Source organism: Hetaerina americana, unplaced genomic scaffold (assembly GCF_022747635.1).
Source record: "Hetaerina americana unplaced genomic scaffold, ioHetAmer1.1.p SCAF_7, whole genome shotgun sequence".
In the NCBI taxonomy this organism is placed as follows: Eukaryota; Metazoa; Arthropoda; class Insecta; order Odonata; family Calopterygidae; genus Hetaerina; species Hetaerina americana.
The window spans coordinates 76,157,462-76,177,999 of record NW_027287316.1 but is presented as its reverse complement, the minus strand read 5'-3'; the positions used below and the strand labels follow the sequence as shown (position 1 = coordinate 76,177,999).

The following is a 20,538-nucleotide window of genomic DNA, read 5'->3' as shown; positions in this document are numbered from 1 at the left end:
TGAGATATATCGGTTCCGTGCAGTAATCTTTATGCACCCGGTTTATATGGAGAAAACATCTTCATTGTGTCGATATATATCTTTATTTCTCACAACCATACGTTTGGCTTGAAATCAACCCTACGCCACCCGTTCGTTGTATATCAAAGGATGATGGCCACACCGAAAGAATACCCGCACTGCTTCCGTGCCATCCACTGAATACCATAAGCCATCGCACGCTTTGCACACACCACTTACATCCATCTAATGAAAATCTAAAACAATTTGGACGTATTATTTTGAATTTCATACAAAATTACTAATTGCTCCTTTTTTTTAGGCAGGCTGTCCCGTAAAAAACGAAAAACGGGGATGGGAAGGGACAGAGAACAGAATAAATACTACTGAACAATCTAGGTGACACACTGCAAATATTCTTTTGCAATTTATGCGATAGTCAAAGCAAAATCAAATATAATTAAAAAAATTATTTAGTCAAAAAGGATGACCGCTGTTGCTGAAAGAATAATATCTCACGGTCGGCAAACTCAAAACAATCAGTAAAACTATGATTTTTTTAAATCATAGCTTGAAAATAATGTTTATTAATAGTTATTCAAAGAAAAAAATACTAACACCAAATTAATGATGACATTAGCATTTCTTACACAATTGCATATAAAACCTGATGCGTAATTAAATACGGTCTTCAACAACAATTACCGGTACTTCATTCCTTTTCTTTAAAAAATAAACATTATGGTCTTCCTACTCCTGTGAGCCGAAGGTCTAGCGCGATCATGGGCGTCCACCTCCAGTAATGTTCCACATAACTTTCGTTTACGGAAATATTATTAAATGTGTGCACTACCTTGATATAAAGAGAACTATGCAGCTCAAATCGATTCTATGCAAAATAATTCCCTAGAAGACGGTGGAATGATTAACTGACTGCCCAAATACATGTAAGCAAATCCAATTTTTTAAATGTGTTTCCCCAAGTTATTATTTCATAGTTGTCCAAAAGTAGCGTTTTGCAGTTATTTTAGTTGGTTTCTCGCATTGAAAATATTACCACTTTGAATCGTCGGCTCGATAAAATGCAAAAACCTTGGAACTTGAATTGGAGCTTTGAGAAATGAGTCCCTTGTGGATGCTATTAGAACGCTAGAAATCTACGGCCTGGACCCAATCTTCAGCAGGTGTGCTTTTCATCCACTGAGTCAATAAGTGTTCCAACTCCTTTGCGATGCGGGACACGCAATTTCTTTCAGAAGCATCGGTGGGATGGATGAAGAAGACTTCGGAGAAGAGTCCTCTTTAAGATATCACTTTTTGTTTAATCAATAAATAAAAATGCTAATAAATACTTAGGTCTTTCCTTTATCTTGTCAGCGAAAAATTAAATTTGCTTAAGTTGAAATAATACACCTTGGTCATGCATCATACGACATGACCAATGAGTATATATCATCACTATCCACGAGAAGATTTAGGTGGTGGGATTAAGGGCTCCGTCCAGGACGTGATGTGCGAGAACTAAGTTGAACACCACTGATTTAGGCCACGACACTAACCTATTGTTGGCTCACACTCTCAATCTAAAAAAAGGATTTTTTTTTCTACGGAAGTTAGCCGAAAATGTAATCATGGGAAGAGAGTCTCCTGACATTTCCTCCATTCGGTCCCTAGGATCCCACGCCATACGACACCATGGATGTATTCCTGTATGTATCGACGTTATCGATTGGACGAAGGCCACTTGGAAAGTACATTTACATCCATACGATAAGCCACAAGCGCCGCAAGGGCGTGTGGCGGGGGGGGGGGGGTTGTCAAGGCACCAGCCACGCATGAAGAATCATTAGTCTATACATATATTTTCATGCATGTTAGCTGAATACATGCAACTTTCGTGTACATATCTGCCTGTATTATACACCAAGCAATAATTGTTTCACTTGATCATTTAAACAAATTTTAGTATTCAAGTTGGTTTAAATTTTTCGAATTCTTGGATTCCATTTTGCTATGATTGCGTATCGTGCCAAGGAAGAACGAATGCTTTAATCTGTGTCTGTGCCGGTCTCTCTATTATTTTATAACCATATAAAAAGTCTTGCCTGCACCCTTCTTAAATCAATAGGCTCCCAACCTAATACCTCCAACATACTCGTCAAGCTAACTCTTCTCGTGGCAATTTTCAATAAATATAGCAGGTTTTATCTAAGCCTAATCCAAATCTTTAATTAACATTTTCTCCAATGGATCCCAGACAGAGATACTTGCCGCGTATTCTCAAGGTGGCCTAACTAAAAAGGACTAACGTCTCTTTCTTACTTTTTCACTACATTTTCCGACCGCCCGTGTAATGAAATCTACGCAGCTTCTTTCTATGGCCAACCCGAATATTCTTGTAACGTGTGCTCCCCACGCAAAGTTTTGATGCCAGAGAAAGTAAAACCCAAGTATTTGACCTGTTCTCTGATGCTTAACTCGATCCCATTTATTTTACAATTTACGTCATATAATTTCTGTTTTTTTTTCCAAAACTTTGGTCCTGTAAATTTTCTGTTTAATCATAACTTCCATTCTTTATACCACTCCGTAAGACGGTTCGATATCGTCAACGTTCTTAATAGGAAGCCCATCCGTTTCCTGGGACGGGAGGGTCACACGCTAGTGTTTTACGGGGCAATGTAAGATCTGTAAAAAAAAGAGACTGGTCTTTCTGCTTAACTGCTTAATTGATCACGATCAGTCCTCTAATTGCGGCGTCTGTGAGAAGTAAAACACCACCTTTTACGTGGCCCTATTTCAAATTGTCTCCGCACAATAGCGATTCTTGTTTAGCGACCTTGCACTACACGCTGGACTGGACAAATTCTTGTGTCGGTGAGAATGAAGGTGTTACAGAAGCAGCGCGTGTGCATCGAATATTGTTTAAACCTCAGGAAAACTGCAACTGAAATTCATCGGGAATTCGGCAATTAATCTATGAGTCGGACACAGTGTTTTCGTTGGTATAACCGCTTACAGTCTGCATTCCAGGACTGCGCTTGAGGTAAACCGGAGAGAGGCGTCACGGCATTACCAATGACAACATTCAGACGTCATTCCAACACTTCAAATTCACTCTGAAAACCTATTTTTTCCCGCGGACCTTCCAGGCTTGGCCCGATACGACTTTCAAAAGAAAGTAAAACCATCAACTCTGATGCAACGGCTGCATTAATTAAAATCCTTCCGCATACGATTAGGTGGTGAGGGAGAAGAAAAACAGAAGAGGACATGACACCTAATTAATTTATTGCGACGACACCGTCGGAGAAGGCCAGGCAAGAAAATAACCACTGGAGTACACGGATTGGGACATCGGGACGGAAGAGGGGGATAGAAGCTAATGGAATCTGCACGTAAATTGATTACGCAAAGAGGAAAAGGTAGTTTGAGAGCCACAGCAGAAGAAGAACATACCATGTCTGAAAATCATATCTGGAAAATATCGCCGAGAAATGAAGCCCTTTGAAATACCTTTCACAATTTATACATATTACCTTAGACATGTCCTAATATACTCAATTTTCATGGAAAAAACACATTTACTTAACTTTTCTGAACGTAAAAGAGATATCAACGTTTAAACATGATGCTGTAGTGACTTCGCAGGTTCCTAATTCGAGTATGCGTAATTTTTATTGAAACGCATATTATCTGTACATCCTCTATTTGAAAGTGGAATACCTACTGGCAAAATACTGAAAGAATTTCCTGGATGAATTCAGAAGCTATTGCTTAAATGAGAATACTTTCCCACAAATTTAAAAAAATAATAGATGGGGAAACAAAGGCGTGAAAAAGCTTTTATTAAGTACTGTCCAGGTGAGAATGTTAGGGCAGTGGCAAAAATGTATTGCCAGAATTGATACATTCACTCAAAAGTCTTAGATGTAGCACACTGTACGTCCACACATCGCTGCTAGCTGGGTTTTCAACGCCTCGTACGCCTTCCGGAAGGCGGCGCCCGGAATATTGCTAAGCTTCCTCGTCACGGCCTGTTTGTAACGCTTCCACCGAGCCGCGGTGACGTCCTTTCAGCACGGATTTGAGGCGAGGGAAGAGGAACCAGTCTGGTGAGGCATTGTCTAAAAATTCTGGATTATTCCTCACATGGTCGAGAAGCTCTTGACAGACCCGCGTGCGAGTTTCATTTGTTCATCCGAGAGCACTCGCGACACCAACTTCGCACACGCCTTTCCCATGCCCATGTTTTCGGTCACAAGTCAATGCACATCACTTCTAGGGATGCCAAGTTCATCATAAACCATGCGAACACTTAACCTGCAATCCCTGTCGAACAAAGTCTTCACTCTTACAAGATTTTCGTCACTTTTTGAGGTCGAAGGGCGTCCGTGAAAGTTCGGCGTCTTCAACATCTTCTCTACCCTCCCGAAACAACTTTTGCCACTAACAAACACCTTATCTACCCATGGCGTTATCGCCATAGGCTGCCTTGAGCATGTCATGAGTCTCTTTCTCGGTTTTACCCAGTTTCACTCAAAATTTGATAGCGTAGCACTGTTCCAATAACCGATTCATGACGGAGCGTAACGAGGTCACGCTATAGAGGTTTCGCAAACGAACCATTCACAAAGGTTGGGAGCCCACTGCCACCGGCCTCCTAGGCTTTCCTAAAACCCCCCTCCCTCGAACCCAGCCAGAGTAACCGTCACCCGCCCATCCGTCTATCCGGGAAAAAAATAAGTCCTACTACTTTTTGAACAGACCTTGCACGTATAAACCGGACACTCGGCAATTAAAAACCTTAAATTCTCCACCCTGAATCCAGTCGAATATTTTTCGCAACATTAATTGGTCAATTGGTCAAAGAATGATAGAGAACCCAACGATCGATCATGAGATAATTTTCAAAAGAAATTTATTTTTTCGAACTGAGAGAGAGAGACACCTGATTTAATCATAATTTGTCACTTGAGGAGGAAAAAACGACCACAGGATGAACTACGAGAACTGCCTCGTATAATCTATTTCGAAACGATCCCGATATCTGTGCAGCTTGGCGACAGGTTATTGCTGATGTAGTGATTAAATTAATGAAACACGAAGGGCAACCTAATGAAATTTCTTTTCGGAGAGTGCGAAATTGGAGAGCCAGCAAAAAATGAAGTGCCTTTCTCCTCGGTCGGCACTGAGTAAGCGTCTTGACGCCACCGCTTCTCTCCGCGAACGCGAAAAAAAACGAAAGGCGACGGTTTCCTTTAAGAAGTTCGACAAACATGCAGTCATCGCGACATTAAGAAAGGGAGCAAGTAAATGTCTCGACGCGCACTGAGCAGCCAGACGGCATGGGTGGACAAGGAGACGAAATTAAACGACCCGTAATGAGGAGAAGTAAGACGGCTACGATTAGGGCAATCATCTAATTAGTCCTTTATTTCAAGTGGACTCGGGACTAAACCAATGGGGAGCGTGACTAACTTTCGTTGATGCTGATGGATGCACCTAATCCTCGCCCACGCCTTAAAGGGAGAGGGAGAAGGGTGGGTGTTGGGGGGGGGGAGGGGAATGAGGGCAGACAAAACGAGCGAGACGGAGCGTATTACCGACGAAAGTGAAAGAAGGAACAATTGACGGGTGTGCACTGCGTGGCGCGGGGCGTGGGTGATAGGCAACGGGATACAGCTGCGCGGCCGACAAGAAGATCGAGGAGCAAGACAGCGAGTGGCGTGGTCTTACTTACCAAGTGATGTCGACCGCCTCTCTTGTCACTCTCGAACACCCCTCGATGACATTAGAGATCAAAGCGGGAGAACTACACCAAAAAAAGATATGCACCCGCCAGCATTTTTTATTAAAAAAACTGATGACTAACTACTTGAAACTCTCAGCATACGAATGCCATGACACTAGAACTACAAGCGTATTTCTGGTGTCATGACATCAAGTTTTTTATACGGCAGCCAAAAAATATTAAAAATACCTCCACAAAGATTTTCAGCAGAAAAATACGAAGGTTTTTTTTAACCCAATCGAACCAAGCAGCATCAGTACACGTCTTGACAGGCACTAAAACTAGGATTCATAAAAAGGGGATTTGAGAATTGTAATGGAAGGGTGGAGGATCTTTGTTATTTCACGTTAGTTAGGCCCCATTGATCAGATCGCGGGGCTAAAATCAGGGAGATAGATATTACGAGGACTAGATTTAAAATATCGCTTTTCCCTCGTACTATTAGAGACCAAAACAGACATGAAAGCAATCGCGTAAGAGATAATTAAAAGTCGCAGTTACCGTATTCTGTCGATATCCCGCATGTTACCGTTGTTTGCATGAAACCATACATGCATGTTATCATATTGCTAACGGTTCTACAGCACATTTTGATGTACGTATCCTGTTATTAAATACTGTGGCATGTAAGTACCCTCATTTGTGTGATTAGCTTTGTTGAAGTGCATGATCAAACTAATATTTGTGCAGAGGTGACATGATTGGGATTAAGTATACATGGTTGGTGACAAAACACCCCCCCGCCACACACCCTTGCGGGAAATTGCGTAAATGTAGATGAAAACTACACGATTTGGACTTTGTTTTATTTGTTAAAACATTTCACTTCCACGAAAGAAAGCGTTTCCCAGAGCTATTTCCGTTTCACCCGCGGTAAAGTTATGACGGAAGTGAACGCTTTCGAAATTACGGTTATCCGCTTCGTTTCATTCAATTTTAATTCGATTTCCGCATTCCCAACTTATATGAATCAAATTAAAATGTTTTTGCGTTAGCGTCACGGTACATTTAAACTACAGAGTAAAAAATAACGCGTTAGAGGAATGACACAGGCATAAATTGTTAAAACTCTGATCGTTCGCGGGGAAATAAATTGATCGAAGCGTAAATATACATATTTTTTCAATATACTTCGATAAATAATGGTCAGAATGATCAATTCGATTACTCGTCCCGAAAAACAATAACCCAAAAGTTGATTTGGATTGCAGAGAGAGGAGGTTACCAACCCCTAAATCACCTCACTGATGACGACGTATTGTATTAAAATCATAATGGGTGAATTAAATGAAGAATGAAAATCAACTGGCCTTACACTCTTCTTATATTGCAAGTCAACAATCTTAACGAATTAATTCCAGAGACACTATCATACACCCTGAAGAACTGAAAATGATACACAACGGGGAAGGGCAGTGGCATCCGATGAACATCTATTTCTACACAAAACCCACAAGCCGTCGCAAGGACGTGTGGCAGGGGTGGTAGGTCACCAACCATTCTACATGTATTCACTTTATTTCCTCATACACATGGAATCTCATGATCATTCAAAAACCGCCACCGCCATCAGGAGCGTGCAGCACATCTACAGATATTACGAGTATTGCATGGTTAGTAGCTCTTCCTGTGCCTACACAAAGAGGACAAGAAAAAAATCATTAAAAGAGGGCAGGCACACAAGTAATTCAGACACTTATTACCGGTTAGTATTCTACACATTCCGAAAGGGCAATTCACAAATTCAACAGATTTTATTTACATTCAACTACACCCCACCCGGCACAAGTGCCCACGGCGTGGGGTGTTAGGACGGTAGACTTGGAAAGAGTTTTGGGGAAGTTTATTCTTGCATACCCATGAACCATTATAGATACCCCAGTATGACGTGGAAAGCGGTCACATCTCCCTAAACCCAAGCGGGTCATCTCTCCTACTAGCGAAATGGACAATAAAAACGCAATAATCGTTCTTCTAAGTAAGTTCTGTGGAAATCAAATCAATTCTTGACATGGCCACGGACCATGGGAGCAGAGTCTAAGGCTCATTGTCAGAAGAAACAACTACTAAGGCAAAATGTACCAGTCTCGAAATAAGGAAGCGGTTCATTAAAACTTACATGTGGTGTTTACTCTCCTAGGCCTGTGAGGCGTGAACGACAGCAGTCGCTTAAACAAGAGGATCAGAAGCAATAGAGATACATTGCCGCAAGAAGAAGGATACAAATTAAACGAATTCGGAGAGAAAAAAATGAAGATGCACTTCCACGGGAGGATGAAAAGGAAATCTTATGGAGGACACTTAAAAAAGGAGAAGAGGGAGACTAATGGGAAACATCCTGAGGCAAGTTAGTTTACCAGAGACCATAATTGAAGGAAACAGAAGAAAATAATTAAGGAGGAAGACCAAAGATGAATTGCGACGAACAATTGATAGAAGACGTCTTCACGAGGAAATACGAAGGAAGAAAGATATGATTCTCCGACAGGTATCCCGAGAGATTGAAGATCCTCTGCGGGCCAATCCCCGCAGTGATAACCCATGAAGATGATGACGAGAGATAACGCGCAAGAAAGATTACAATGTGCCAGAAAAAACCAGATATTAAGAGTATGAAATCGGGCGATGATTCGAAAGTCTTCGCAGGGGCATAGAAACGTCAGTCCAAGCAGGTTATCGAACGACCTAGATTATATTCCATATAGATCAAGATATAAATTATCCAGATCAAAAAAGAAAATTATCAATACTGCCACTAACTAATAAAGAAGCCAATCGGGATGATTATCATGTTTTTTTTCGCGATGCTTCGCGATGTTTATGATTACCGAAAGTATGACTGCGACTTTCAGTCTTTGAGAAACGCAAAAATGTTTTCATTAAAGTATACGTGGATAAAATTTCTGATGTAAACTATCAAGGCCTTTTCCTCCCCAGTTGTTCACACGAAGAATTGGAACTGCGAAAATAGATGGCAGATTTACGTCACGTAGCATTCAATATCCCATACGTAACCATCGACCAACGAATCCCATTTAGACCCGACTGGTCATTACAAGGTAATGAGAGGGGGAGGTAGGGGGGGCGGGGGGGTAGATAGAGAAAATTTCACTCACATTGATGGGCACCAGCCTCGGATGTTGGGTGTTGAGCGCCACCACGACGTTGATTCACACACCCGAACACTTGTATCCTGCGGACGCAGAAAAGTTATCCAATCAGAAATACATTAGCAACTGAAACAAACATAAACAAAAATAAACATAACGAAAAGCGAGGGGCGGAATCAAACAAAAGCAGCGTCATTCACGTCCAATAACAATCCCCGGAGCTGCAACTTAACAAAAAACATATGGCGGAGATGAAGGAAACCCTCTTGCGTGCTAACTAGTGGGTTATACGAGGGTACCGTTCTGTTAATAGCATCCCTTATTGCATCCCATCCTAATTATCCCTAATAGAACCAAAAAATATTGAACTAATATAATAAATTAAAGAGACATCTAAAGCCACGCATCTGAACTGGTGGGAAGCTTCACGGTTCAAACATGGTCCACAGTTTTGGTACGCTAACCACTTTTTGTTTGCATTTTCTTTATTTGTTATCCACCCCATTTTTAAGCATTATTTCATAACTTATATCATGTTAAGTAGGACGATTCATTTGATAAATAAAATACGTATATTAACCCCTATTCACCAACTCGTGCAAGAGAAATATCCAGCTGAAATGAAAGATTAACTTTTTAATAAAGATCTATAATTAAACTGTAAGGGAACGAAACCGGTGAGTAAAAGATACGATATTTTAAAGTAAGTTTGCTATTGTTTAAGACGATATAACAGGCTATTAAATTTAACTTAATGACCAGCGATATATTATTATTTATAAAAAGAGATTCCCCAATTGTAAAATTAACTAGTCGACTAAGGAATTCCGACAGCCTAGATTGGGGGAATTAAACTTAGTGAAGTCCACAAAACCTTTTCATTATCCGATGGAGGAGAACAGGTTTGAAAAGGCTGAAAAGACCTATCTTACAAAGGGTAAAAGGAAGATGAGGATAGCAGAACGGTACACAACGTAGGTGGGGTATGAACATACATACATTTCGCTGAAGGGCCTCTAGGATTTACCTGTGGTTTCACTGATCGAAGGGTTCTCGGGTCTTGCCGCAGGGCAAAATAAGATAGGAGGCGAAGGAATTGTGGCAGTTCCGAAGAATGAGGAAAATAAAATTTACGGACAGCATCACAATTGAAGATGTACTTAAAAGAGGGAGTGAAGAGAGAAGCTTATGGAGTACACTCACAAGAGGGAACCTTGTTGGACACATCCTGAAGCGCAATAGTTTAAAGAAGACCATAGTTGAATGATACAGAGGAAAAGAGTTAAGAGCGGCAGGCCATGGATGAACGACAAAACTATGATAAGCAGGCAATGGAAATCATCCATTCAAGGAGGTGCATGACGGAATGAAGAGATTGGCTGGATTGATGAGGGTAGTTTGGAGAGCTGCAAATACACCAATCTTCTGATCAATATCACGTGATGTTTAAGTCAATGCGTATCTTCATCAGCGGTGAAGTTGCAAGGAGATGCTCGAATCACGCGTTTGATGAAGACACGTGAGAAATATTACCCTGCGCCCGAATTTCAAAGAGCAGATCTGCACGGGGGGGGATGGGGTGTATTTATAAACTCGACAACTGGGGAATGAATCACAGTACGTCCGAAATTTTGGCTTCGATCTTCCCTTCTCCTCTTGGTACCGTGGGACGGGAGGAATTCAGAGCGCGCATCCACCCAAATGAAACTATTTTAACACTTCCAAAACATTTCGGCGCAGTGGCATTTCTCGGCGAAAGTCTCCGTCTCGAATTCCTGCTCCTGGGAGGTTAGAAAGGGCCAAAACTAACGTGTCTGGAATACCTAAACAGTTTCATCTCCCTTGTGAGCAATGTCATTTCGTGCGTCATAAATATAAGCTTTTTGGCCTACGGAGAGGGATCTGGGAACGGGAGTAAATTACCCCAAAAATGAGGTGAAATTGGAAATTTTGTGGCCATCGACAAAATATACGTAAAATAAACAGTTACATAATCATACTCATAGTCATTCATTTTTTCCGTCTCATTTGATATTTTAATATGTATCAGGCCAGGAAATTTATTTATTAGTGGGTGGAATTGGTGAGCGAAACTCAAGATAAATGTATACATATATGTGATAAATATATGCGAAAGATAAACTTGGCCTTACGCAAGATCGCATTCACAAACATCTGGAGATAATATCGTTGAAGACCAAATAAATAAGGGGTAGGTAATAACTAATAAATATTCCCCGACACTTTCCTTAGAAGCAGCGGCGCGAAACATTTCCTTTTATAATTTCATAGTTGAGGTGGAAAACTAATCTATTTTCCGAATAATCGAATTTACAGAGGCTAAAAACAATAATTGACAACCTTTTTTATTATTTAGGCACCCTATTGGCAACTAATCAGGGTTTAAAGAAGAACAGAAGGATAAAAAAACAACAAGCAAGCAATCAAAACATCAACTTGATCATTATGTGGACACCCACTCAACCGCTCCATTAAGTGCAAGTGACTAAGGTGCAATAACATAACGATTCCCGCTAATTAGCCATCGACAAATTCCGTGAAATTTATGCGAATTATTCTTTATTTTCCTCAACGTTTTAAGCTTGTCAATAAAATCTGCTCTCGGTCACGAATATTGATGGGAGAATTATATCTCACTGGAGCAGCGCTCGACAGCCTTCCGGATCTGACGAACCACTAAACTTAAAAAGTATGGTTCTCGCCGTCCAATAATATGAATAGTTTTTCAAAATTACCAGACAAATTGGGCTAATCAAAGTTCCACATCATTAACGTGAAATAGAAACTAAAATTGTCTTATTTAATACTCTTAAACTAGTAAAAAGAGACGTCTCAGGCGTGAAATGGTGGAATATCATGATTGATTAAAAATCCCCAATTTTCCACAAAATAAATTTAAATGCGACCGGTCCATTCGCCGGTCGGTCGGTCAACCGGTCGCATTAAATTTTATTTTGTGGAAAATTGACAATTTTCAATTAATAACTCTAAACTAAAGCTTGTTTAAGCTCGTTCAACTGTGTCAAAAACAAAAGAGAGAAAAAAACGTTTCCCGGCAGACATAGCGTTGAAGGGCACCACTAAACCTTTCCTTTAAGTAACATAATTATTCACAACCGACTCGATGGTATGTAATTAACAGGAAAGTAATCTGCTGAAATGCATAAGTTAGAGTTACTAACAAATTGAGTTTCTTCAGGCGTAATGTGTTGGAAGTCGAATATAATGAATACGTGATCGTAGCACTTTTCCACCAGATAAAGTGTGGGGTATTCCGCCGCCACCCTTCCAGAAGGGCCTAATCCCCTTGGCGTCCAACCCTCGGCCCACCTGCTGCCGTCGTCCCGGCTGCCCATGATTCATTAGTGACTGCCACAATTCACCCAAGTGGACCACTTCGCACCATAAGACTATGTGCGCTGTTTTAAACAAGGTCGAAACGCTGTTTTTCCACTATCCTTCGTAAACGTCTCCCTTGCCTACCCCCCCCCCTCGCTCCCCCCTTCATTTCCACCCCTCCCGTCCGCTCCCCCCCTTCCGGAATCTTTAATGTACATAAGACGGCACACAACTTCAATTTATTACCTGATGATATGTAATACGTCGAAACCTGGTCGTAAAATAAAAATTTTATCAAGTGGAAAAGTGCTAGATCAGTTATTCATTATAGTTTCTACATTACTTTGACTCCTCGAAGAGTTTAATCACATAACGCTCGGGATAAATTTTTAAAAAAATTTGAATCCGGAGTGGGCAGCTGTAATAAATAAAAACGAAAATCCTTCCACGCCAAAAAGCGGACGTTTCAGGCGCCTATTCCACGTCCTCCGAAATGTCAAACGAAATGAGTTACGCCCCCAGGTGTGCGAGGACGTCCCCTGAAATATCAGGTATCCTTGCGTCAAAGGGAAGGAGGTAAAAAAATCAATCTCAATCCCAATGAATGGTGGCCGTTTTTTAAAATGATGTCACGGGTAATGGCTCATTATTTTAGCGTCTCGTACCTCAGGGAGCATCAGTTCGCCAATTGCTTACAAGCCGGATACAGCAACCGTTCGTCACTACCCTCAACAGTCCGCAACTCGCGCAAAAATGAATCTTTCTCAATACTCATAGATTTGAAAGCGATTTTTTCTGTCACTTTCTTCAATATGTGCGTCCGCGAGATCAAACATCAGCGGATAATTTCTCAGCGATGCGAATTCATTTAAAATTCACGGTAGTTTTCTCATTCGGAGCCATCAAGATGCAAAAAAATCACAACCCCATCCGCATCGGAAAAGGTATCCTTTCCCTTCCGATGGCAATTCGAAAGATAGATGTCTGGGTTAAAAATCTTATGCGTTGCAGTGACAGAAATAAAAAGAACCTACGAAAATGAGAAGGTTTGGAAGTCAGTGAATGAGATTTCCGGCCAAATTAAAGGATTGTCGAATATTTTATTTATTTAAACTAATTTCATTTATTACTTTCTTTATTTACACCACAGATCAAAAACATTCAAGCGGATTCCCCATTGATTCCGTATGATATGTCAGCGGTTTTCGTGTTATTGGCATCGTTAAACCTCTTTTATAGTGCCCTTTTACGTGCACACATTGGATTAACTGACTCCCGGTATTTGCGAGAGATGTTCTTTTAGCATTATTGTTCTTAAGTCTTCATAACAGCATAGAGGGAAGATTTTTTTTATTGATCCAAAGAATTTTCAGTCGCATAAAAAAAATGTGAACGTACATACAGTTTTTTGTCCGCGTCGAAAAACAAAATGAATCTGAATTTAGAGCAACGTTATTCCGTGAAGTTTTGTGCGAAACTCGGGAAGACGGCCACTGAGACCCTCTATATAATCAAGCAGGCTTATGGGGACACTGCCTTAAGCCGTTCCTCAGTATTTGAGTGGCACAAGTTGTTAAAAGAGGGTAGGGAGCTCGTTGAAGACGACCATCGCTCCGGACGGCCGTCGACGGCAAGAACCGACACGAATGTGGACAGAGTGAGGACACTGTTGAACACAGACCGACACTTAACCAGTGAAGAAATTGCAGACCAGTTGGGTCTGTCTGCATCCAACGTCCAACGCATTATTTCACAGGATTTGGCCATGCGCAAGGTGTGCGCCAAGATGGTGCCGAAAATTCTGCCATGGCGCGCTCGTCGACAGACAGCTCCTGGCCAAATACGGCGTTGCCACGTTACCGCAGCTGCCCTATTCTCCCGATCTGGTACCACCGGACTACTTCTTCTTCCCCTGATGAAAAGACAGCTCAAGGGACGACGTTTTGACTCGATAAAGGCCGTTCAAGAGGCTTCGAAGAGGATCAACGGCATCCCCAAAAAAATTTCCAGCGGGCGTATGGGGAATGGGAGCAACGTTATACTAAGTGTGTAGCAGCTCAAGGAGCATACTTTGAAGATTATTAAGTCGATGTAAGTGTATCGTCAATAAAATTCTTGTAAAAAAATCAGTCTTACCACTTTTGGGTGCGACCCTGTACATATGCATTGGAGAATCCCTTAATTGAAATCGCACGGTGTCGCACACGTTTTCCCTTGTGGGCAATTTTCCGTTATATTGCACGTTTGAAATACTGGGCAGTGAAAATATATATGCGTTAAAAGAGTTAAAAGGGTCAGCATTTCATTGAAGAATTACAATAATCAAAGCAAAAAGCTGTCATAAAAAAGTATCAACATATTTAATTCGAACGAATATATTAATAACATTTAGTCATACGGCAACAAAAATTGTAATGATAAATAAACATTGTTATATGTAAGTGCACGCGGTTTTGCTATTGTACAACTGTGTCCACGACAGGAAGGAGTTCTTAAAACGTGAGAATGTTCACATTAAATAATCACCAATACGAGTTTGATACTGCTTAATTTCCTCCGAAAATGTTTCCTCTCGGAATAATTCTCCAAGTCATTTGTCAAACCTAACAGTTGCAAGAATCTTTGACAGTGCACCTTTCATTTTACCTCGGGTGATCGAATCTACCAATACAATTTGGTGCAATTTCTTCCCTCAGTGTCCAAAGAAAGTTCGGGTGCCCTGAACCTTCCTGAAAGTCTCTCCTGCACTCTTCGTGTACTAAGGTACTCCCAGTCTAAATGCTTAAGCATACACGCGACCTCTTACGTCGCGATTTGCCACTCCACTCTGATTCAATAATTTATATCTATAATTATGCTAGGCGCTTAAGTACCTAGGTCATTGGTTCATTCAAAACTTAAAATAATACCACCGAGCACACAGCGTGTCTCTAATTCACTAGTCTCGCTGACAAAAGATGTCACCCTTCGTCATAGGGAGTCGAAACCCCAAAAATGTCCCCAACTGGCAAGGGCACACGGTAGCACAGCAGTATAATCCACTTTGGTTGGCACCGAAGCCGAATTTCTCTGTCTCGCTGCCAAGTGCATTGAAAATGTCATTTCGTCGTCTTCTCATTAACGTCTTCTCTCCCTTGGCCATGAGTGAGAATGACACGAGACGGCCGCGCATTGTTTTGTTTCTTCGCACCTGATCCGAGTGACGCAACCGATTCGAAAAAGGGGCTCATCTAAGGTTCTGGTGATTAAAAAAAACCCACTTCAAAAAATGTACCACTCCTCAATTTCAGCAATAAGGAAACGTAGTATTAATTCGCGTGCACTACACGTGCTGACATGCAAAATTAATGATACGATTGCGAAAAGTACAAGGGTCCTGAAGAAGATGGGAATACAGAATGTCATTTCCATTCAAAGCTTAATGCGTATCAGAATTTTAATAATAAAAAAAATTGAAGATCTTGCACTTAATTTTAAAGTATGCAGGTGTTCGTTGGATGGATGATGTGTTGTTCTTTCAAACGAAATGACGGATATCCCCTGCATGGTGTGTGGAAAAAGAGCTATCCTGGAGCTAACAAATGAAGTGATCAGCGATGAGATTGAGATGGCCCCAGTAAATGTCTACCTTCGACTTTGCTTGCTTGCTCCTTCTTCTTAAACACTAAAACTCACGGGAGTTTTTAATAACTCTTTCACGATCACTGCTTTTCGGGAGCTCTCCCAGCCATGCAATTATCTGCCTTTCTTTTCATTAATTGATTTTTTCCACTTACGTTTCCATCTGCTTCTTGTAGAATAACTAATTTAAATAATTAGACCATATCAAGAACTACTATATTCCATATAGTCATCCGTAAAAAGGCCGTAAGAAGCTCCATTTCACCTTTCCACTGCTTCTCGCAGTTCAACCTTCCTTCGTATTCCTTCCCCTCCATGTTCCCTTCAAGTACGGTCTTCATTAGGATATCGTGCCTCAGAATGAGTCCAATTAGTGTCCCCTCTTCTTCTTGTAAGAATCTGCATTAAGCTTCTAATTTCACCCACACTTCGAAGCACTAGTTCGCTTTTTTTACTCTGTCTGTCCATTTTAATTTTTATTAATTTTTTTGGACACCCCATAACCATCGTCTCCAACTCTTAATTTCCCTGATGCTTCTAGAGCTAACGTTTCATATCCGTAGATGGATAGACTCCTTCAGCAACTTTGAATTAACCGCTTCTTCATACCTAGACCTGTACTATAGTAGTAGTTAGTAATCTTTTCTTCTCATAGAAAACCTTCTTGTTCCAATCAATTCATTTTCTTAGTGAATCCATTCAATCTTTATCAGTAGAAGGTTTTTGTACCATTACGAAAAAAACACCGGTGATTTTTCACAATTTCACATATTATTCTATGACTTTTATGCATATTTTTGCAATAAAATTGCTGAAAAAAGAATGAATGAAAACGTTCGTGTTCCATCAAGGACATCGCTTTAATGTCGATGGATAAACCATCTTTCGGCTGACTCACTCCCTGGCTCCTCATTTGCAAACGAGGCGATTCTCCGGGAAGCTGAACGCGCCCTCTCGAGAATACATAGATCCTGAAGGTCATGCGACTGCCCAGGCGGTTGCAAACAAACGACTCCCACACCGCGGATTTTACTCCTCCCGAGCATCATATCCCGGAGCACACACGTGAACGTGAATTTTTCATGCGGAAAACCTTGACCGGGTGGAAAATGGAATATTCCTCAAGAGCAGGGAGAGAGACAGCGACGGAGAAGGAATGGGGGGCGCGTTAAGGTGACCCAATCCGACGGGGGCACGGCTTTTTGTTTAAGGACAGGGCGTGGATGGGGAAACAGAATAGCTAGCTTCCTCGGCGTTCTCAGCGCATGGGGCTGCTTGCAGGTGCAAATGAGAGTAAGCCTTAATGGGCTCCCGAGGTAAAAAAATTAAATCCAAATGTTCTCGTCAACGTTCCCGAGCGTCCCACGACAAAATTAACAGGGTGAATGTTGCCTCCGAAGGATGATGATTATCTCTCTCCCTTCGTAACCCTGGAGCAAAGGCAAACGAGAAACCCTCATTACTTCAATACAAATTTACACAACGATGGACAGGGATTGGGTGTTTTTTCATTACAGATTTTCAAGGTCGAAAAATCTTTTTTTTTTGCGAAATCCGCAAACTGACTTCCCCATTAAAATAATATTTCAAATTTTCCCCGCCGTATTCATTTGCAGCGATAAAATATCGGAAGTCTAAATACAGATTACACTTCGTGCTTGGGTACAGTATAATTTGGCTACCGGGATTACCGTATCATTACTTTAAGAGGCAAATGAATGAGCAAGAAAGTCATTCTTCCACGATTCGCCGCAATTTAATCGACAAAAACATTTCAACTCTCCGTCATTCCATTTTCCTTCAAGGCATACTAAGATTTATTTCGGTTTTTTTTCTACGATATTCTCAATTTCCGTCATTTATAACTGCCGAGTTGCTTTTTGCAGTGTTCAACGAGGATTGACGACTCCAGAATGCGTTAATCTTGAGTGAATAAATAATAAAATAAGTTTTCGATGTTACCAACAAATTGCCATCTGATTTCATTCTTCCATTTAGTAACTAAGTCGTTTTTTCAGTTCGGGGTGGTGATCTTATAAATTGAGAGTCGCTCATTAATTTCCTAAAATCCGCGTTCCGATAAAGGCAACATATTCCGAAAAACTTCCGTCTTCGTACTCTTTGAGTCACAAATGAATTCTATGTTTAAAAACTATGGAGAAAAAAACTTGTACTGCTATAAATTGAGTAAGAAAATCGAAAATTTCCTATATTAATTCCGCTGAAATCTGCTCGAAATTCATGATACATTAATAATAAAAAGCACCAAAGTAAAATAATTACAGCCAAGAGACGTAATGCCTTAACTTAAACATCTGCGCACGACAAGACGCCCATTATTCTTCCGACTGGTACCCGGCACGCGGGCTGAAGAGTAATTAAGACCGAACTTGACAGAGAGAAAAATAAACCCTCGGGTAGTAGGCCGAAATACATATTTCCGTTGCGTTGCCGTTTGGCCCTCTATGGGACACTCTATTTAAAGGAATGAATGAAGAGAAAGATCAAACCATGCATTTCTCTCGATGCCTCATGTATCTATAATTAAAACGTACCTCTCAAATAATGCTATTTTAAACGTACGACTTCAATGCACAATTTCAAACGTACGATTTCGACTAACGCAAGAAAGGTACGGCCCCCGCAGAATGCATTAATGAAAATATTTGAAAATTAACTGCGAACATCACAAACTCCATCTCGTAAACGGTGGCCACAAAGTAAACAAGAACAGAATCTTAAATATTAAAAAATCAAGTCTTTCAGGCCAAAATTTACTATTTTCCCAGGTGGTGTTTCGCAATTAATAACAAAGTCAATCTAATGAAACCATAATTAAAAAACCTTGCCTTTCATTACACAGAGTTTAGGTTCTACTAAGAGCCTCTGTTCAAAAAAAGAACTATAACCCTCCTTTTAAACTGTGAAAACTTTCTTTAAATAATGCGAACATTTATGATTTAACTTTGCAAATAATGGTGCCGTACTGTTCGTATAGAACGTTGACAAAACCATAAGGCTAGTAACCTTTACGTACTTTTGAAATGCTTTGAACATTGCCAGCGAGTTATTCAAACAATTACATGTGTGTCATACGTGTGGATAATGCACCCAGCAGTATAACTGCAATTACAGCAAATTTGTTGAAAAAATACATTATAGCACGTTCTCGTCGCGATCACTCAGAAACTTTACGACATTTTTGAAATTTTCCATCAAATATTCAGCCTTTCCAGAGACTTTCAAAATTCACTACTTTCCATATTTTCCGGGGAAGGGGGCTTCGATCCTGTTATGTCGATCTACATTTAGCTCATGCATAATTTAATGGTGTTCAGTGGGGTGCTTAAATGATTTATGTTTCCTGGAATAGTTATGGTATCTCCACGACGCATGACCTACCTTCAATACGTCATGGGTGCGCCTAATTCTCTGAGCCAAAGGCAATTTTATATTTCAAAACATAGATACTACCCTGAATGCAAATGTGTTAAAAATAAACAAATATATTAAGTTTAAAAAATGGGCGATAAGCTGCCTCGGAACTAGAATATATCTTCCCATTTGTTGTCTTATTGCCTGCAATTTAACCTTCATATCTTCTTGTCACCTTAGATTAAAAAATATTCACTCATTACCGAAACGGGTTCTCCATGCGACCGAAAAGCATCTGAAGAACCGTAACAGTTCCCTATTTTTGGTGAAAGATTAGAAAAAGCGTGATCTATTTACTATCAATGGCATCTCATTTGAACCTCACCTTGATGAACACTTAATGTCGCTAAATTGGAAATCAAATTTCGATATCATAACCTGAAAATATAATCCATGGGATGAGAATAATTATTCAAATATACTTCGGCTGAGGATTACCTTTTCTAATCAAAAATATCTCATAATTTACGAGTATTTAAGAATAATGCAGGCCATAGCGATACCCTGAGGGTTAGTTTCGAAAGGCGAGGGGGTAAAGCTCACCTGAAATTAAGCCTACCTTCAAGGCAATACACCTATTACTCTCCCCATACGTCCACCGTAGAGGAAAATTACATGAGCACAACTACGGCCCTCCAGCGCCAAACAAGGGGGGCAGTGGGCAAGAAGGCGAGGACCGCTCCCGGGACGACTCCGCTGCGCAGCCCGGGGTATGGCGTCGAATCAGCGCTCTAGAGACACTGAATGCCAAAGCAGCCCAGGTCACTCGCGAGGTCCGACCCGTTTCAACACGTCGTCGGGTCGTTAAGAAGGGATCAAAGAGGGCCGCCGATTGGGGGCAAAATGGCCCGATGGAAAAGTTCAAGGCGCCGACAGAGCGGTGAGATGCTCACAAGCCGCGCGGCGAGGCAGCCACCCTCCACACGCAAGTTCCCACGATGCTCCAGGTACGGTTTGTGCGACGCTGATTGAAGAACCCGAGCGCGTCCATGTGGCGACATCGGGCGGGAAAGGGGGCGTGGCCGCCTCTTCGCCCAAAGCCTCTTCCGCGCAGCAGCAAATACGGGATTTTCATCAAGGGCGACCCAGCGAAGTTAACACCCTACGCTCATTCATCCAAGGTATTCTACCTATTCCATGTAAGTCTTGGACGGACCCTATCCACTATAATCTCCCACATATCGCGAGGAATTCTTCTTTTTTACCCTGCATTATTTC

The 20,538-nt window shown here is 41.1% G+C and overlaps 1 long non-coding RNA gene across 1 annotated transcript in view; it reads right to left on the bottom strand.

Annotated features, from left to right (window-relative positions):
• LOC139696741 (uncharacterized) overlaps positions 1-20,538 on the bottom strand; it is a 256,202-nt gene that overhangs the window by 82,131 nt on the left and 153,533 nt on the right. The window contains exon 3 of the long non-coding RNA XR_011702650.1: positions 8,911-8,987. This is a non-coding gene — a long non-coding RNA (uncharacterized lncRNA). The remainder of the gene's footprint in view (positions 1-8,910; positions 8,988-20,538) is intronic.